This window comes from Pteropus medius, unplaced genomic scaffold, assembly GCF_902729225.1.
Source record: "Pteropus medius unplaced genomic scaffold, Ma_sr-lr_union100, whole genome shotgun sequence".
NCBI classification, from domain to species: Eukaryota; Metazoa; Chordata; class Mammalia; order Chiroptera; family Pteropodidae; genus Pteropus; species Pteropus medius.
The window spans coordinates 4,627,111-4,643,880 of record NW_024354500.1 but is presented as its reverse complement, the minus strand read 5'-3'; positions in this window follow the sequence as shown (position 1 = coordinate 4,643,880).

Here is a 16,770-nt window from a genome sequence, read left to right as displayed (position 1 = left end):
CTATTGCATACTCTTCATTTACAGTGCTGAACTGTTGTGTAACTTTCAATCTAATCTTCACATCTCTAATGTGAGCTAATGTGTCAGTGTCATATCGGTTTGTTTAGAGCACTGTTTTTTGTTCTCATCAACCTCCTGCTCAAAATCCATGATGGCCCCCTTTATTGACACACAAAGTACTCAAACGCTTTAGCCTAATATTCAAAGTTCTTATTAATATGAACTAAGCCTCCCTTTTAATTGTTCTTCTTACTGTTATGCTACATATACTCTTCTTTAGCCAAGTAAGCCACATATGAGAGAGTGTTATATAGTCAATACTTAGGGTGTAGAGTTGAACAGATCTGTAGATAGAACGCTAGTTTTACCTCTTGTAATGCATTTCTAAAAATAGTTATGAGTCTCTTCTTCAATAGGAAACCACTGTCTTTACTGGATAATGACCTAAAGAAGATAAATTGCCTACTCAGAGCTTGAGGCATTGGAGATGCCCTATATAGGAAACTAGTATTAATAATAATAGTGGTGGCAAATTTTCTCAGCTAGTAATTTCCAACCATTTTCATTACTCAAGTCCAATTCCTCAACTAAGTTACAGTATTTCCTGTCTTAAAAGTTTTTTTATGTTTATTGTACACTTACTGTAAATGAAGAGTATGCAATAGAACATGGGAGAAGTCAATGCAATTTACTAGTTGGTGACAACTGTTTAAAAATAGCCAAGATTCCATTTCTTTCAATTTTAGCTAAATCTGTTGCATCACACGGATTCTAGTTGAACTGAGTAATACCACTAGATTATTTTTAGCCAATCAATTCTATGTCAGGAACATGCTTCTCCAATAGTTTCAAACATGTTATATTATTCCTGTTTTACAGATGATAACAATAAAATTCAGAAACAATTAGGACAATGCCCCAATGTGGAGAGCTATTGTGACAGATTGGAGTAATATTCAGCAAATATCGTTCACATCCCTGCTTCCTTCTTGGCACATGGTACAGTAATGCCTCATTTTGATTTGGCCTTGTGATTTTGAGAATGGAGTATTCATAATGGGATATTACATAAACAGAGGCTTTAAATGTGTTATGTAGTTTAGCTTGCCTTTTGCCTTTATGCTATGTACTGTGATAAGAGTACACTCTGGCTGGGCACTGATCCGTAAAGGATGTACCTAAACCTAACCTGTAATGAGAAGTCAAGCTTATCCTGATCACAGTGAGAATTACTGCCCAGCCCAAGCATAGCTTACAGACTGAAACTGCCTTGACCTGTAGATGCATGAGCTAGAAAATCAAATGTTTGTTGTTGTAGAGTTGGGGGTGATTTGTTAGGTAGCATTAACATAGAAATAGCTGACAAATCCTCTAGTAAATGGATGAGCTAAGATTTGAAGTTAGATCTGCCAAAATTCCTACCAAACTTAGTTGACAAAATGTACATGGAAGGACTGCAGTTGGAGTGTTTCAAAATCTTAGTTCATATGGTTTCATATTAATCAAAATAACATTCTACATTCTTTACATTGCTATGAAAATAATTCTATGAAAAGCACTCTGATTGTCAAATGAACATCATTGAAAATCTCTTCTTAATGTCTGTGAATCCATTTTTTGTCATACCATTCATATACTGAGGACATCCAAATCACAAACTGTCACTTTGAATGTCTGCTGTCACATATGTACACTATTCTCAACAAGTCCTGCTTGAGGTGAATTCATTATTGCGAGACAGTTCTAAATCAAATATAAAGTTTAGGAATTAATTGTATATTCACCAATGGTAGACAATAATTCTTCAGAGGTAGAGGGTAAGTTATTACTTTAGAAAGTCACATCAAATTGGAGAGTGGACGATTCACAAAATGTTAGTTGGCAAATATGATAGGTATTGAAAAGGTAATGATCGACATATAATTTGGGTTATTAGTACATCATTTACTGTTTGTAATATTTGTATATCTTTCTGATGGAAATATTGAGTGCCTAAAATAGATTACTAACAAAACTGAACTGGCTAGAATTAGCAGTATTTGATTAACTGGTACTAACTAGTAGTTTCTAGTTGGTATCTAATTTTGCCAACATCTCAATATGTTCGTTATAATCTTACAATTTAATTTTGAGCCTAAGAATTCTTAAATAGCAGCAGCCTTGCCTAAAAATTGTTGGGTTTTCATTTGATATCTAAAGTGTCACACATTGAAATTCTTGTTAACCACCATTTCTCTTTCCTTAAGTGCGAGCTTGATAGCGATTGTGGGAGATGGCTGCAAAGATGGTTGCCAAAAATTCATCACATTCTCCTAACCACAAGGTGGAATCCATTTTCCCTCTCCTAGAATTGGGGTGGACCTTGTGACTAGCTTTGACCAATATAATGTGGCAGAACTGACACTTTGCCAGTTCCAGACCTAGACCTTAAGAAACCTGGTTGCTTCAGTTTTTACTCTCTTGGCATTCAGCTTCCCTGTAAAGAAATGTATGTAAGACTTCCGAGTGTTGAAAGACCATGAGTGCAGAGCAAGTTCAGGCCAGCCCTACAGCTTTTATAATTATTCTGGCTGGAGTATCAGACATATGAATGAAGCCATGTTTGATTTTCAAGGCCCTCAAGCCACCCCAAACAATAGAGAAATGTAGGGCAGAAAAAAGATGCCTTCAAGTTGTATAAATATGACCAAAAAAAAAAAATGGTGTTGGTTGTTTTAAAGCACTAAGATTTGGGGTGGTTTTTTATGAAACAATTGATAACTGAAACAGCGATATAAGGTGCAATAGAAAACAATGTTTTTAAACTTTTTCTATGTATGATCTCATTTCTAATATAAACACTTCACCAATATCTCTTTTTTCATTTTAATTAAAGTCATTGAAAAGTCATGCTTTACTGTATTCTTTTTTCATTTTTATTCAGTTTGCACCATGGGCTAGCTCAACTAGTTTTTAATCATCACTTTTTATAAATGTATACATATATGTTTAGCAGAAATAAAGTACACATACAGAATATAAATGATAAATCATAATATTTATTTTAATGATTTCAAATTTGGACTTATAATAATATATACTGAAAATGAGTCATTTCATAGAGTTTTCAATAGTAGTGGGTAATAATTACTCATACATTGGAAAATATTTCGGCAGAATATTTTGATGTTTTTTTAATACATTATTTTATACCCAAATATGCAATGATGTGGAATAATTTACTGTTTCATAATGACTACGTTAAAAGTGAATTATAATCAAGTACAATTAATTACAAAGTAGCAGCATAAGGAATAACAGTTTAAACTTGGCTTTAGACTTACAATTATTTCTTTTCTTCAAAGTTTGGGAATGTTCATAGTTGAGAAAACATTTTTTAAAAAGTTATATGTGATAATTATGACAATAGTAAACTTAGTACATTAATTTTAAATTCATGTACACCTGACCACTGTGTCTAACAAATTAAATAAAACTGCAAGTATGTTCCTGTATGTACCAATTTAACTGAGAATCATTTTACATACATTTTCAGATTAAGTAAGTCCCTATTAGGTAAAAAAGTCAAAGACAGAAAGGCAGTAGCTAATTTATTATTAAATTGTTTGTAATTATTAAAGTTAATTTAGCTTGGATATCACCTTGGACCAGAAGTGACCATCACTCATCTGAGTATAGAAGAGGTGGACTGGAAACTTAACCTATGGTCTAACTCTCCTGATTCTATATGTATATTTAAATAGAAATGATGGTATTGCAATGCTTGATTCAGATTGTCTAGATGAGCATTGAAATATGGAACCTCAAGAGGCGTAGGAGGACTAAGGAAAGTAATCAATCTCAAGTTCACAATCAGAAATATTTAACTTTGACAAATTCACAATCAGAAATATTTAACTTTGACAAGCTCAAAAATTAAGGCTGGGAATGTTTCAGGAATTCAAATGACTCATCCTTTCTTAATAATCATGAAATATGAAAAGGGCTTTGTAAACGCATCTTCGCACTGAACGATGAGAAGTAGAACCATAATATGTTTATCATCATTATTTGAGGCATCGAAATATTCAAACGGTGTAAGAGTATTGGGCTTCTTTCAAACAATCTGAAACTTGATCACTATTCATATAGGGTGGAGTTTAAGAATTTAATTACTTAAACAGCTGGCTCCAGAATTGTAACTTTAGAAAGAGAACTGTCTTTGTTTGAGGAAAATACCTTTTTAAGCCACTTGGAGGTTGCCATGCAGGTAAAATCAACTGTAATCTGCTTTGCACTGGATATAAACAGAAAAGTCAGGGCTGTGAGAGAGTTTAGAGAATAGGGAGGGAGAAAGGAAATGTCTGGGCAGCATGGCAGGAGGATAAAACCTGAAGCAAGGAAAGGGCTGTGAAGGTTAATATGTTTTAAATGACATTATTTTTTAGAGCAGTTTTAAGTTCACAGCAAAGGAACCGTTCTCATATGTTCCCTGTTAAACACACACACACAAACACACACACACACACCCAAGCCTCCCCCATTAGCAACATCTCCCACCAGTGTGGTACGTTTGTTATAATCAATGAAACTTCACTGACACGTTAACATTTAAAGACTATACTTTACATTAGTGTTCACTCTCGGCGTTGTATATTGCATGGGTTTTGACAAATATAAATGACATGTACCTACTATTTATTATAGTATCAAACAAACTAGTTGTAATGCCCTAAGTATTCTCTATGCTCCGCCTATTGGTTTCTTCCTTCTCCCAACTCTAATACAGCTTTATACACAAAATATACTGAGTTCCTTCTCAATGTTAGAATTTAAACACAGGAAAAGACAATTTAGACACTTAATCCTAAATGTAAATAAGAGAGCAGTTAAAAATCAAAAATATCTTCAGAAATCCATAGAAATCTTGAGGAAGATATTTGATTCTCTAAAATATGTAGAATAGAGGTTTGAAACAATATCATTATGATCTGAAGGAATAGGTTTTAGTTCACATTTGGATTAAACAAGTCACATAGTATTTTAAATGCAGTTGCTGATAAACAACAGTGGCCTCCAATTTGGTTGCGCTGGGTGTAGCCATTGTAAAATTAAGTAAATTGCTCAGTTTCCTTGTAAGCTCAATCAAAGGACTCACAGATCACCATTTCCTCAGAGTCTAGCAGAGTCTTACACACATAAACTGGTCAATCAAACCTAAGTGGGTTTGTCTTCAAGTGATACTTTTACTATTCATAAAGAGCTGACAAGTTTTGACATATGGATTTTTTTTTTTTTTTTTTTTTTTTTTTTTTTAGGTGGGAAGGATTCTTTCAAGTAAATGAAAAGTAATTTCAGAGTATTGGTTTCTCTGGAAACATTGTTTAAAAATAAAACAAAACAACATCAAGAACAACAAAAACCTCAAAGGATTTTTCCGTCTGTTCAAGGAATGGATTTTCCTGAAGGAGATACTTATTTGCACCATATATAGTCAAAATAAATCAGAGAAACAGCCACATTTTGGGGAGAGGATCTTTGATCCAAGAGCTTTGGGAAAATAGACTGAGCAGACATTTTAGCAGAGTAAGAATAGGAAGTCCTTTTGTGTTAAAGCTGGATAAGTATGTGAGAAGAGAAGAAAGACAGAGAGAGCACAGACGGTGATTAGAAGGAAGCTAGGACACCATAGGCTCTGAGTAGTTCATTGCAGGGAGTTTGTCCCACAGAGAAAATAGAAAGGTTAAAGATACAGTATAAAGGAGAAAAACATATGCGACAAGGAGAGAAAAACATTAGAATAATAGTAACAACTGAACTGATGTGTTATAGAAGAATTAAACCAACAATAGGCATGGTAGAGTCTCTGCTGACTGTAGAGACTCTAGAACCAGTGAACCTGTATTAAAGTTCTGAAGCCATCACTACTGGCTATGTCACCTTGGGCAAGTTACTTAACCACTTTGTACCTCAGTTTCCTCAACTGCGTGATGGATATACCAATAGCATCCCTTCCTCATTGGGCCACAAGGACTGAACAAGTTAATCTACATAAAGCATTTAGAACAGTGTTAAGCATATGGTGAGCACTCAATACATATTAGTTATTATTATTACTAATATTAATCAATATTTAATAATGATAATAAAATATAACAACTTCTAGTAAATTCACTGCAATATAAAATAACTGGAAAAGAGACAACAGCTAATTGAACAAGATGATTCACAAGGACAACTTGTAACAGATAAGAAATTAGCTCAAGAGCAAAGAACAAAAAAAGAAGTTAATAGGAATTTTTAGGTGAGTTTCCTCCTCCAGCCCTTAGCAAGAAGCCACACACAAGTAGCCTTGATTCAAGTTTGTATATTTCATAGAGATATGTCTGAATTAAGTTATATATAACTTATAAAATGGTTTACTAAATCAGCTTATGTATTTTTTAGCCATACTGTTCTCATCGAACAACTTTTAACTCTGTTTTAGTTTGTGTATAGTTTCAGTTTTAAAATTCTAAGTAGGAAATTTCATAGAAATGATGCCTGAGTCAGTCCAAATTCCACTGATCTGGCTCAGGGATGGATATTCCAAATTAAAGGGGCCGGGATGACCAACTCTATATCCACATAGGTAACAATGAGCACCCTGATATTTCGATAGCACCACAGGAGAACTGGCACTCTGGGACCCACTACAATTCACACGGGCAGGGTTGTCCAGTCTTGCACACATTGGCTGTTAATTGATTTACTTTCTCTGTGAGGGACGTGTCAGCATTTTGATCAGTCTGTGACTCTAAATGTGAGATATGACTAAGTTTTCATAGTTAATAGGAATTTTTAGGTGAGAGAAATCATAAACAGTATGTAGTTGTCTCACTTTATAGAATAGGGAAGTATACATGAGCACAGAGATGTTAGGTGAATTTTCTAAGATCCTACAGCCTAGAAATAAAACCAGGACAAGAAACCAGATGGCTTTATTCCTATTCCTGCACACATTTGACAAACCACCCTTGCTGCAAGGGTCCTCACAGAATGTTAGTAGTTTTCAGAAGCCAGGTTAAAAATGACAATACAAAGTCAGCAAAAGGAAAAGGAACAAGACAATGGCTACTGAAAATTATGGAAATTTCTCATCATGATTATTATGTAAATGCACAATTAGCACTTATAAACTGCATTCTCCTGAATTATTGTATATATTGCTGTCCTGGTTCTGGTGTGTGTGTTTGTGTGTGTGTGTCTGTGTGTGTGTTTGTACGTTTGTTATATGTTTTTACTTTAGTATGCTATAGTTAAATCCTACTTATTTAGTAACCATTTTGATCTTTTGATCCCTATTAATTTATTAACTATTGTATTTTAAGTATCTTCAACATTCTTTTTTTAAATCTCTAGATTACAATAAAAACACTTTTCTATTCCAGTCTTATTTTATTATTTATATATTGAGAGTGAGTGTGTGTGCATGTGTGTGTGACTTGTAGATATCATGCCTATGTCTGTATATCTCTCTGTATCTTGTTATCTTTGTGTGTTTCCATGTAGCTTAATTTTGCTTTCTATCTGTGTCTATTAGTTTTATGCATCTGTGCAACAAATTATTTATGTTTTAGGGAAAATACTTTAATGGGTCTGTTGCCCCATGGACTAGGACTAGACAAAATGTTAACTTCATATGCAGAGCACACTAATTAACAGAGACCTAGGGTTTTGGGGGAAAGAATGCTTGAGAAGAGTGGGGAAGAGGTCAAGGACAAAAAGGAGATATTGGCAATCTAGGAGTGAAGCTAAATCTTGAAAGTAAGAGACAAGTGGAAAGATTCCATGGAAGAAATATTGAAAAAAGGTTTAAGAAAAAAGAATTGTTTATAATTTATTTAAAAATTTTACTGGGCTCTAATGCTCTGAAAATTGCCCCCTCCACTGTCCAATATCCACACCTACTGTTTGCCACATATACATCCATGAATTGGTGGTGCTTTAAAGAATGAAATGATCAGGTGGCACAATGATGTAGAAATGAACACCAGGCCCTGAAGACAGTGTGAGTAGAGAAGCAGCTGGAGAATGCTTGGCTGGGAAGTGGAAACGAGGCACATCTATTTTGTCCAGACATATCAGAAGATGTCTACCCTTGAAGGAGGCTGGGAGACTGACACGGGTGTTACCTATAACACGTGACCATTCCCTGCAGAACCCAGTGCTATAACTAACATTATATCTAATCTCTGGTAATCACTTCATTTTGTAGTGTAGACAGACTGCAAAGAAATATAATCATTCTCTCAGTACTTTTCTATTAGGCATAACTTCATAAGAACTCCATTGTGAGAGAAGCTTAGTTTATATTTCATGATATTTCATATAATAATAATGTGGTTCCTGTGTAACTGTACCTCTAAAAATAGCACCCTATCTCTGTAATTGCTAGCATAGTTGATAGTCTTTGTGCGCTAAGCAGGAATGTGTCTCATTTCATAAATCATTTACAAGTGCTGCAGTGATCCGACATCTCATAATCTTAAGCAAATAAAAATGAACATATGTCTATTCCCTGGACAACTGCATTCATACACTGACCCTCCACTCTTCTCTAGTTTGTTTTTTTTTTTTTTGGTTAAAACCAGAAAAATAACATGTCTATTTTGGTAACTTTTAGTATTCTTGCAGAGTTCCTTTAGACCTTATCTCCTAACAAAGTGTAAGAGAATGCTAAATGTGGGTAATGTGACTGCCTTAAAACATGTTACATAAAGGTTCCATCTAATCTATTACATGAATTAATGTGTCATCCTTGACAAAACCAGATTTAGAAATTTATAAGACTTACCTAAGGATCATATTTCTGAGTAAAAAAAATCACCATAATATTTGGTCATTATGATTATTTTAAGACTAACCTGGCCTTGATAGGGTTTCCTTGAAAGAGGCACCGAGATATCAAAAAAAGGGAGAAAGACAAATCAGGATTGGTGAAGGAGTAACTCTGCTTTTTCCATGACCACTTAGCCAAAGAGTCAGGAAGTGGTAACAGAACTCATATCTTTATGTTGCCAATAGCATAGAATCCTAATTTCTGCCTTAAAATAGTGCTTCAGAAATATTTTATCTCTGTAGTAAGCTATTTAATTATATTAATATAACATTATTTAAAACTGTACACATTTATAGAAGTTTCTATGATGCAAAATATTCATTAGACTGATTTTTTTCCCTCTTTTGAACAGACTAAATGAACTTGGTATATCCTATTACCATTCATTTAGCCCTCTTGTGCCTCTCTCCCATGAGTTGAAGAAAATTATACAAGTTGGTAGCAGAATTGCACCTAACATCAACATCCGACCTGGCACGTTACAGGTATTGAATATATATTGGTAGTTGACATATGTAGTTTTTGCTGGACTAATTCCCATTCCAACTTTTAGCACCCATATTTTTTTTTTAGAGATTCACCCCTCCTCCATCCACACTCAGTACACATCATTTGAGTGACACTTGACCTTCTGCCTCAACCTAAAGCACAGATGTATTATCCAGGCTGGCTCTTCACATATTTTACGTATGTCTTCCCTTGGCCAAAAGGAGTATGCAACTTAAACCAGGATGATAAACATTCAATTCTAGGATGTCAGCTGGAATTTGGGGAATTAAAAACAAAAAACAACAAAAAAATTGCTATCTAATAGAAATTCTGGCTGTAAAAATGACATGAATCTGGAAATGTCAGGTTTCTCCACATCAACAATGTCTGTTTGGGAATGAGTTCAAAATAGGGAGGGAAAAAAAAGAAAGAAAGAAAGAAAGAATGAGAGAGCAAGCAAAGCAAGACAGAGAGAATTGACAAAATTGGCTGAATTCCTACATTCTGCCATGTCTAAAGCCAAATACACTTCTGTATTTTTCTGGTATTCGATCACATTTTTTAAAATTTAAATTTATCCGAATTAGGTTATGGTTACTTGCAAATGAAAGAATTCTGATTAATACATTATAAATTGTTTTATTTTTCTCCCCCAAATAAATAATATGTTCTGTTCATGAAGCAAAAATGTGCCACATAGATATGTCATATTCCTAGAAGGGGATGGGAGTGTTGTACTTATATTTCTTTGGGCTGATCAAATAAAAATATCTTAGAAAATGTCTGTACAAGAAATTATTTATATTTTTCTAGCTCTTATTTCCTCTGATTTCCCCAAAGACTCCATTCCTGATATCATGCGTTTGTATAATTTCCTCTCCTTGAGTGTAGGCTGGATTTGGTGACTTGCTTCTAACTAAAAGGAACCTGCGTAAGTGATGTGATGTTATTTCTGCAATTAGGTTATAAAGAGCCAGTGACATCCTCTTGAAGATCTCTTGCACTCTCTTGGATTTCTCACCACGTCATGAAGCTGTCCTGTTGAGGGGTCCACATAAATGAGAATGAATCAGATCATTCCCCATTCAAGTCTCCAGATTAAGCTGCAGCTCTATATCATAGGTTAACTGAAACCTGAAAGAACATGAGGCATAGACACCTAGACAAATAGCCCACAGATTCTTGAACCACAGACAATTTGAGATAACAAATAGGTATTATTTTAGGGTGTTAAGTTTTGGAGTAGTTTATTACACAGACATAGATAACAATACATAGGGGCCAAATGAGGATCAGTACTAATACAATGTAATCAGTTTCTATTGTAAAACTCTAGCCATATTCTGCCACCAATTAGCAAAAAGCAACCAGCCAAGGGAAATTTGGCTTCTTTCAGTTTCATCTGAGTCCACCAGACGCTATTAGCATCATGAAGGGCTTGAATAAAGTTATCTTTTCCAAGCAAACTCAACATACTATTTCAGGCTTCCTACCTTATGTTATAGGTCTGCCACTACATTCATTATTGTGTTACCTGCAATTATTATCCTTAAAATACAAACATACTCTGAAAAGTAATTGCAAAGAAACTTCATTTCTGCAAACATGACCAAGTAAAGTGAGGACTAAAAAATTGAGGGATATTCAGGTAAAATTTTGCTAAAAGTTTCCTCTAGAGAGCTTTTATGCACAAATATGTTCCATTAGAAAGTTTCACTTTGGAGTTAAATTTTTATAAAGTTCTTGTGAATTTTCTTAAAGTCCATGTTTACTGAGCTTCTACACTTTTATAATATATCTGAGAAATCAGGACCCTAAGATCTAATCCTGCTAAAATATACTATCTTGGAAGAAAGTAAGCAAGTAGCAACAGTTAGAAAATTTCAGCATGTAGTCTGAATAAAATCATGTTTTCTTTTTGTCATCATTGAAAGAACTATTTAATGGATTTTTTTCTAAACTGATGAATTTGGTTCTCTAGTATAATTTTTAATATGGTTGATTTTATACTACATTTATAGTTATATATTTGTTTATTTGCTTATTTATTTACATTTTCTTTAAAACCCAAATCACAGAGTTGTCATTATGAGAGAGTGATATATATGATTATACAAATCTTCTTATGATTTTTTTCAGGGATGTATAATCTAGGATCTCCCAGAATGAATACCTGGAAGTTTTAGAAAATTTCTAAAATATTCTATCTCCCCATACAATGTGGCAATTTCATTTAGGAACAAAAGAAAGAATCATAGGCAGAATGTGATAGTAAACACATTCTTGGTTTTCTGGTGAAATCTGAGTTATATCAATTCGTAAATCTGCTTTGTCTCTTTAACTTTTGTCATACTGACAGAATTATTTGGCCATTTGTTTAATAATATGAATCACTGGCAGATCAGAGTACTAGAGATCACAGGAGAAGGAAATATGAGAGAGAGAGAGAAAAGAGAAAATTAGAATTTCCAGACCTATATTTTCAGATCTGTCTTACAAGGTACCATTTCCTAATAAAATGGACCCAGTAGCTACCAGGCTCTTCCACATATTACCAATGAAAAAATTAACTTCTCTCAAAAAGAAGAGAAATTGGGAAGATTGAAAAGAGGGATTGGGACTGTTGACCCAATATTTTCCTCTTGTTGAGAAAGGCAGAAGTTTTCTTTCTGTGTGAAGTAACAACACCCTGAACAGATAATTTTTCCTACCTCGTGTGTGCCTTCTGTTCTAGAGAACTATTCTTTTACTCATTCGACAATGCTTATCAAACTTGAATATGTATATAGATCACATGGAGATCTTATGAAATATAGATTTGATTCATCCTTTTCCATTAAAAAAAAAAGTGCAGCTATGTTTTCTAGGATTTGACATTTTCAGCTATTGAACTACTAAAAACAGAATGTTATAAATTGAATGATGTCATTTGTTCCCAAAGACTACTGATATACTAGATCGATGCAAAAATAATAATAAAAGTGAGATATTTCATTGCAAACTTTGGTGGTAGGGTTAGAATGTAACTCGTGAGTTATCTTGGGGCAAACGGGAAAAGGGCTCATTTGGTCTGGGTGGTGTCAGAGATTCTACATTTATATAGTTTCCAGGTGATATCAGTCCATAAACTACATTTTAGCAGCAACAATTAGGATATCTGATATTTTACAAGACTCTCTAACTCTTAGTTACTTTGGAATATATACAGACACTGTTCTCAAGGAGCCTACAGTATATTCAAAAAGAAAAGTCAATCCGTGTATAAAAATAGCTCACACATTAAAAAAATTGACAGTAATTAGTGCATTGGGGTGGTACAGACAGGGCTGGATTCATGGGCATGTGACCTGCACTATCTCACAGGGTCCCAAATTTAAAAGGGACCACGCTTGGTTTAATACTCTGCTGTGACTGTCTTGACAAATGGAGACTCATGTCTTGAAATTCTTAAGTTTTGAACAAGGGACATTTCATTTTCGTTTCGTACTGGACTCCACAAATTACATAGCTGGGCACAGATAAGTTCTTATTGGGCATGCACGAGGGAGAAATCACAGCCTGCTGAAAGAAATAAAAACTCGTTTTCAAAAGGAAGAAGCATTTGAGCTGTGCCTTGATAAATGTGCAAGATTCAAAGAGAGATATATGTGATAAAGTAACGAGGGAGAGTAATCTGCGCAGAAGAGTTGGTACAATAATCAAAGGGATGAAGCCTAGAAAGGGTGACATGTGGGAAGAATGGCAAGTAGTTTAGTCTGACTGGAACATAAAATGCTAAGCACATAGAAGGCACTCAATAAATTTTTGTTGAATGAAGGTCTGTTGAATGAATGTCCCAGAGATCAACGTACTGTCTGTATTGCCACCCTACTAGAGTAAAACAGTAATACCACTGTATTAAACTGTCGCAAGCACTGTGGCCTGTACTAAAGGTTCAAAAGTGGAGATGGTTGAGAGTGAAAATTCAAATAAAGTTTGTTAACAGATATGTTTCCCAGCTCTGCAAAATGGTGGACTCTTTAACTTGTCACCAAATATACCCTAAGTGATTGGGGATGGGGGTGATTTCCTTTTCACTAAAGCATTATGTTTTAACTTTCATTCATCTAGAGAAATCCTGTTTTATGTTTTAGACTTTTTTTTAAAAAAAGCACACATTGAAGCAAAAAAAGAGTTGCCTTTGAACAGAATTAGAAACTGAGATTAAACTATTAATTTCCATAACTTTAAAAACAAATATCAATAATTGATAAAGAAAAAGCATTCAAATTACAGTTGGAGAAACCCACACATAGGAGTGTGAAAGTCTGAAATAACCGCAAAACTGTGGAAGAGTAATGCATCATTTTGCTAATTGTTCTCTGTTAGATGTGAATGAACACAGCTTTTATTTGTCTGTTTTTGCAAGAACTTTGAAGCTAGAACTTTGAAATAAATTCACTTGGGGAAGGCATACAGCTTTCTAGGGCTTATCTGTCTGCTTTAAATTTAGTGTTTGGTGTCCAATTTGACAGCTGGGGAAATTTTTATGCCTGATTGCAGTGCTACTTTGCCCCTTTGCTCTTTAGGCGTCTCTTAACTTTCCCAGAATTTGTTCTCAATGTCCTCACCTTCCATCCCTGCAGAGACAGATTAAATGGACAAGACAAGAGAATGCCACGGACATGGTCACTCAGTTAGTTCCCACTTGAGATACTAAACACACAGGTCAGAGTATTCAGTATGTTGCCACCAAAATATCATCTCCAGGGCCAACTCGGTGCCAAGATTCCCCTTGAAACCAAGAGCAAAAGCAACACTGCAATAGCATTCCCCATAGTGAACCTCAGAGCAGTGGAATATGCCCTTGATTCCTAAATCCCCTCTGCTGGCTACTGAATAGCTACTTCTGCATGGTGTGATTGTGAATGTAGGGATATTGCCTAAAAGTCTTATATAAACCAGGCTCTGTGTTTTGTATATGCTACAACAGTCTCTTTTCCCCTTCCATTTTGTAATTGCTGTAATCATAATTAATTTTCCTATCCTTAAAATAACTTCTCAAGACGAAACTTTGAAAGGAAATAGAATGCACCAAAGCTTTAAAAAAACATGAAATGTTTAACATTAGAGTTTCTTGCTTTCTTTCTGAGGAAAACAGAATAAGAAAAAAACATAGCTGAAATGAAACAAACTTTTTAAAAATTATTATTACTCTAGAAACAAAAATCTGGAAATTAAGTGTCACGAAATGGGTATTTATAATTCACAATTAGCTGATGAAGTATGCCTGAATTGCCATAAATATGGAAAAAAAACAGTATTTAAACTGTTTATTTCTTCATCTTCAGAGTTATCAATCAAAAAGCAAATATTGTTTCTGTCTTCTGTCTTTTGGTTAGTATATTATCTATCTAGTCAGTCAGACTTTGTTCGTAGAGTGTAAATGCAGATATAGTGAGTTTCAGAATAAACTACAGATCTGTTCACTTGGGTCAGCTTTTCATATATGGTCTACATCGGAGGTGTTCATTGCTCCCATTAATCAGACACTTTATAAATACTATGTTCCTTTAGTGTCACAGAGATTAAGTGAAATTTCCCAGTTGAAGAAACAGGTTGGCTTCTTGTTGCTGAGTCTCTTTGGAGTTTAAACAGAAATAAAACAGATCTACTTTGCAATACCATTATTTGGATTGCCTCACTTATTTTCCTAGGTACCTGGGATAGTCACTCTTCAGAAAACATGTCCCTTGCTATGGAGACATTTGCATGCACTGAGGACAGACTAATGTCATTGAATTGGCAAGTCTCCACAGTCAGACTGAAGTGTGAAGTGCTGTAATTAATTGGGATGTTTCAGACAAAATCCTATTAGTCAAATAGTTAAAAGAATTGTGGAATGAGGACTTCTTTCTTGTGTTATTCAATAATTACTTTCAATTTCATTTTGGCTATGAAAATGTTCCAATAGATACCAGATTTGTGACATTTTGGTCTGAGTGAACCTGCTGGCACTGTTGCCATAGTGAAAGATTTAGAAAATATGCACTTAACTGGTTTATGAAAATAGGAGATTTTTAATTTATCCTTAAATCTCTGAACACAGGTAGGCACTCTTTTCCTTTCACAATTAAACCTTTTATACTTTAGGGACCACCACCAAAAAAAGACTAAAGGAAATAATTGTTGATTTTAAAAAAATATATGTATATATAAATTCTAAAATATATACAGTATTAGCAAGACAAAGCAAAATAACACCAAAACTCATAGCATTAATGGTGGCTAATATATTTATCTAGTTCAACATTAACCTCATTATTCTAAGAGTATGTTTAAAGATATACAAAGGAAGATAGGTCACTTAAAGTTATAAGATACTACATATGTAACTGAAAAGAGGGACTAGATTCACTACTGAAATTCTGAGGTTCTGACTCATGAAATATTGCACCAACATGGAGCGATCAAAAAGAATTTTAACTTGTGTATACTTTTTATTCAATCATCTGCCACACTTACCCTCAAAATTAAGAATGTTCCTGTACCTCTAAATGCTTAAATAGCCAATATGCCGGGGCATTTACCCAGTTCTCAACTTCTGAGTAAAACTGGTTAAAGTGGGTGGGAGAATTGGGAGTGGCTCTTTCTCCACAGGACTCTGATTTTAGCACAAATAGTGAGATAGACATCAAAGAACACCCCAGGACAACCAGAACAGAACAGCTGCAGACTTCCTTTGATCTCTGCTCAATGACCTCTCTATCACATTTAGTGTCCTTCTGAGTCTGGGATGTGTTTTGAATCTCTAGTCCTTCTAGAAAAGCTGCTGCCTATATAGACTAATGCTAGTTAACAAAATGTTTTCCACTGGGGAAGGAACTGTACTGACAACAGTCTTCTTTGTGGTCTGTGTATGTTCTCTATGCTTATTTAGTACTGAGATCTTTGGTTTTTCACTCTCCTCTTTTTAATATAGCAACATCCCAATCTGTCGTAATTGGGCTGCAATTAGCAGGAAAACTTTGATAATTCAGAGCATGTCATCCATACGCTGCCTAGGTATTTTGTTTTTTTTTCAGTATTTAATCGTTCTACTGATTTTGTTCCCTTTACAAATAAATTAGTTGGGGGAAAGAAATTCTCAAATCAGACAATTGGTTACCAATTCTAATAAGACAAATGGTTAGAAAAAAAAGCAGCTTAACTAAATAATTTAGTGATTTCAATTTTTCATATCCCCATGTTCTGTAGAAAATAATTACAATCATGGTTAGGCTGTTTATACAATTGTGGACCTTCTGTTCAGTACTCAGACTTTTTTTTTTTAGATCAATTACTTCAAAACTGTTAGTATGATTTTATAGATATTTCACTTATTTCCATTGCATTTCATTTAACCCACCAAAAATTTGTTAAATGCTAACTATACAACAGAC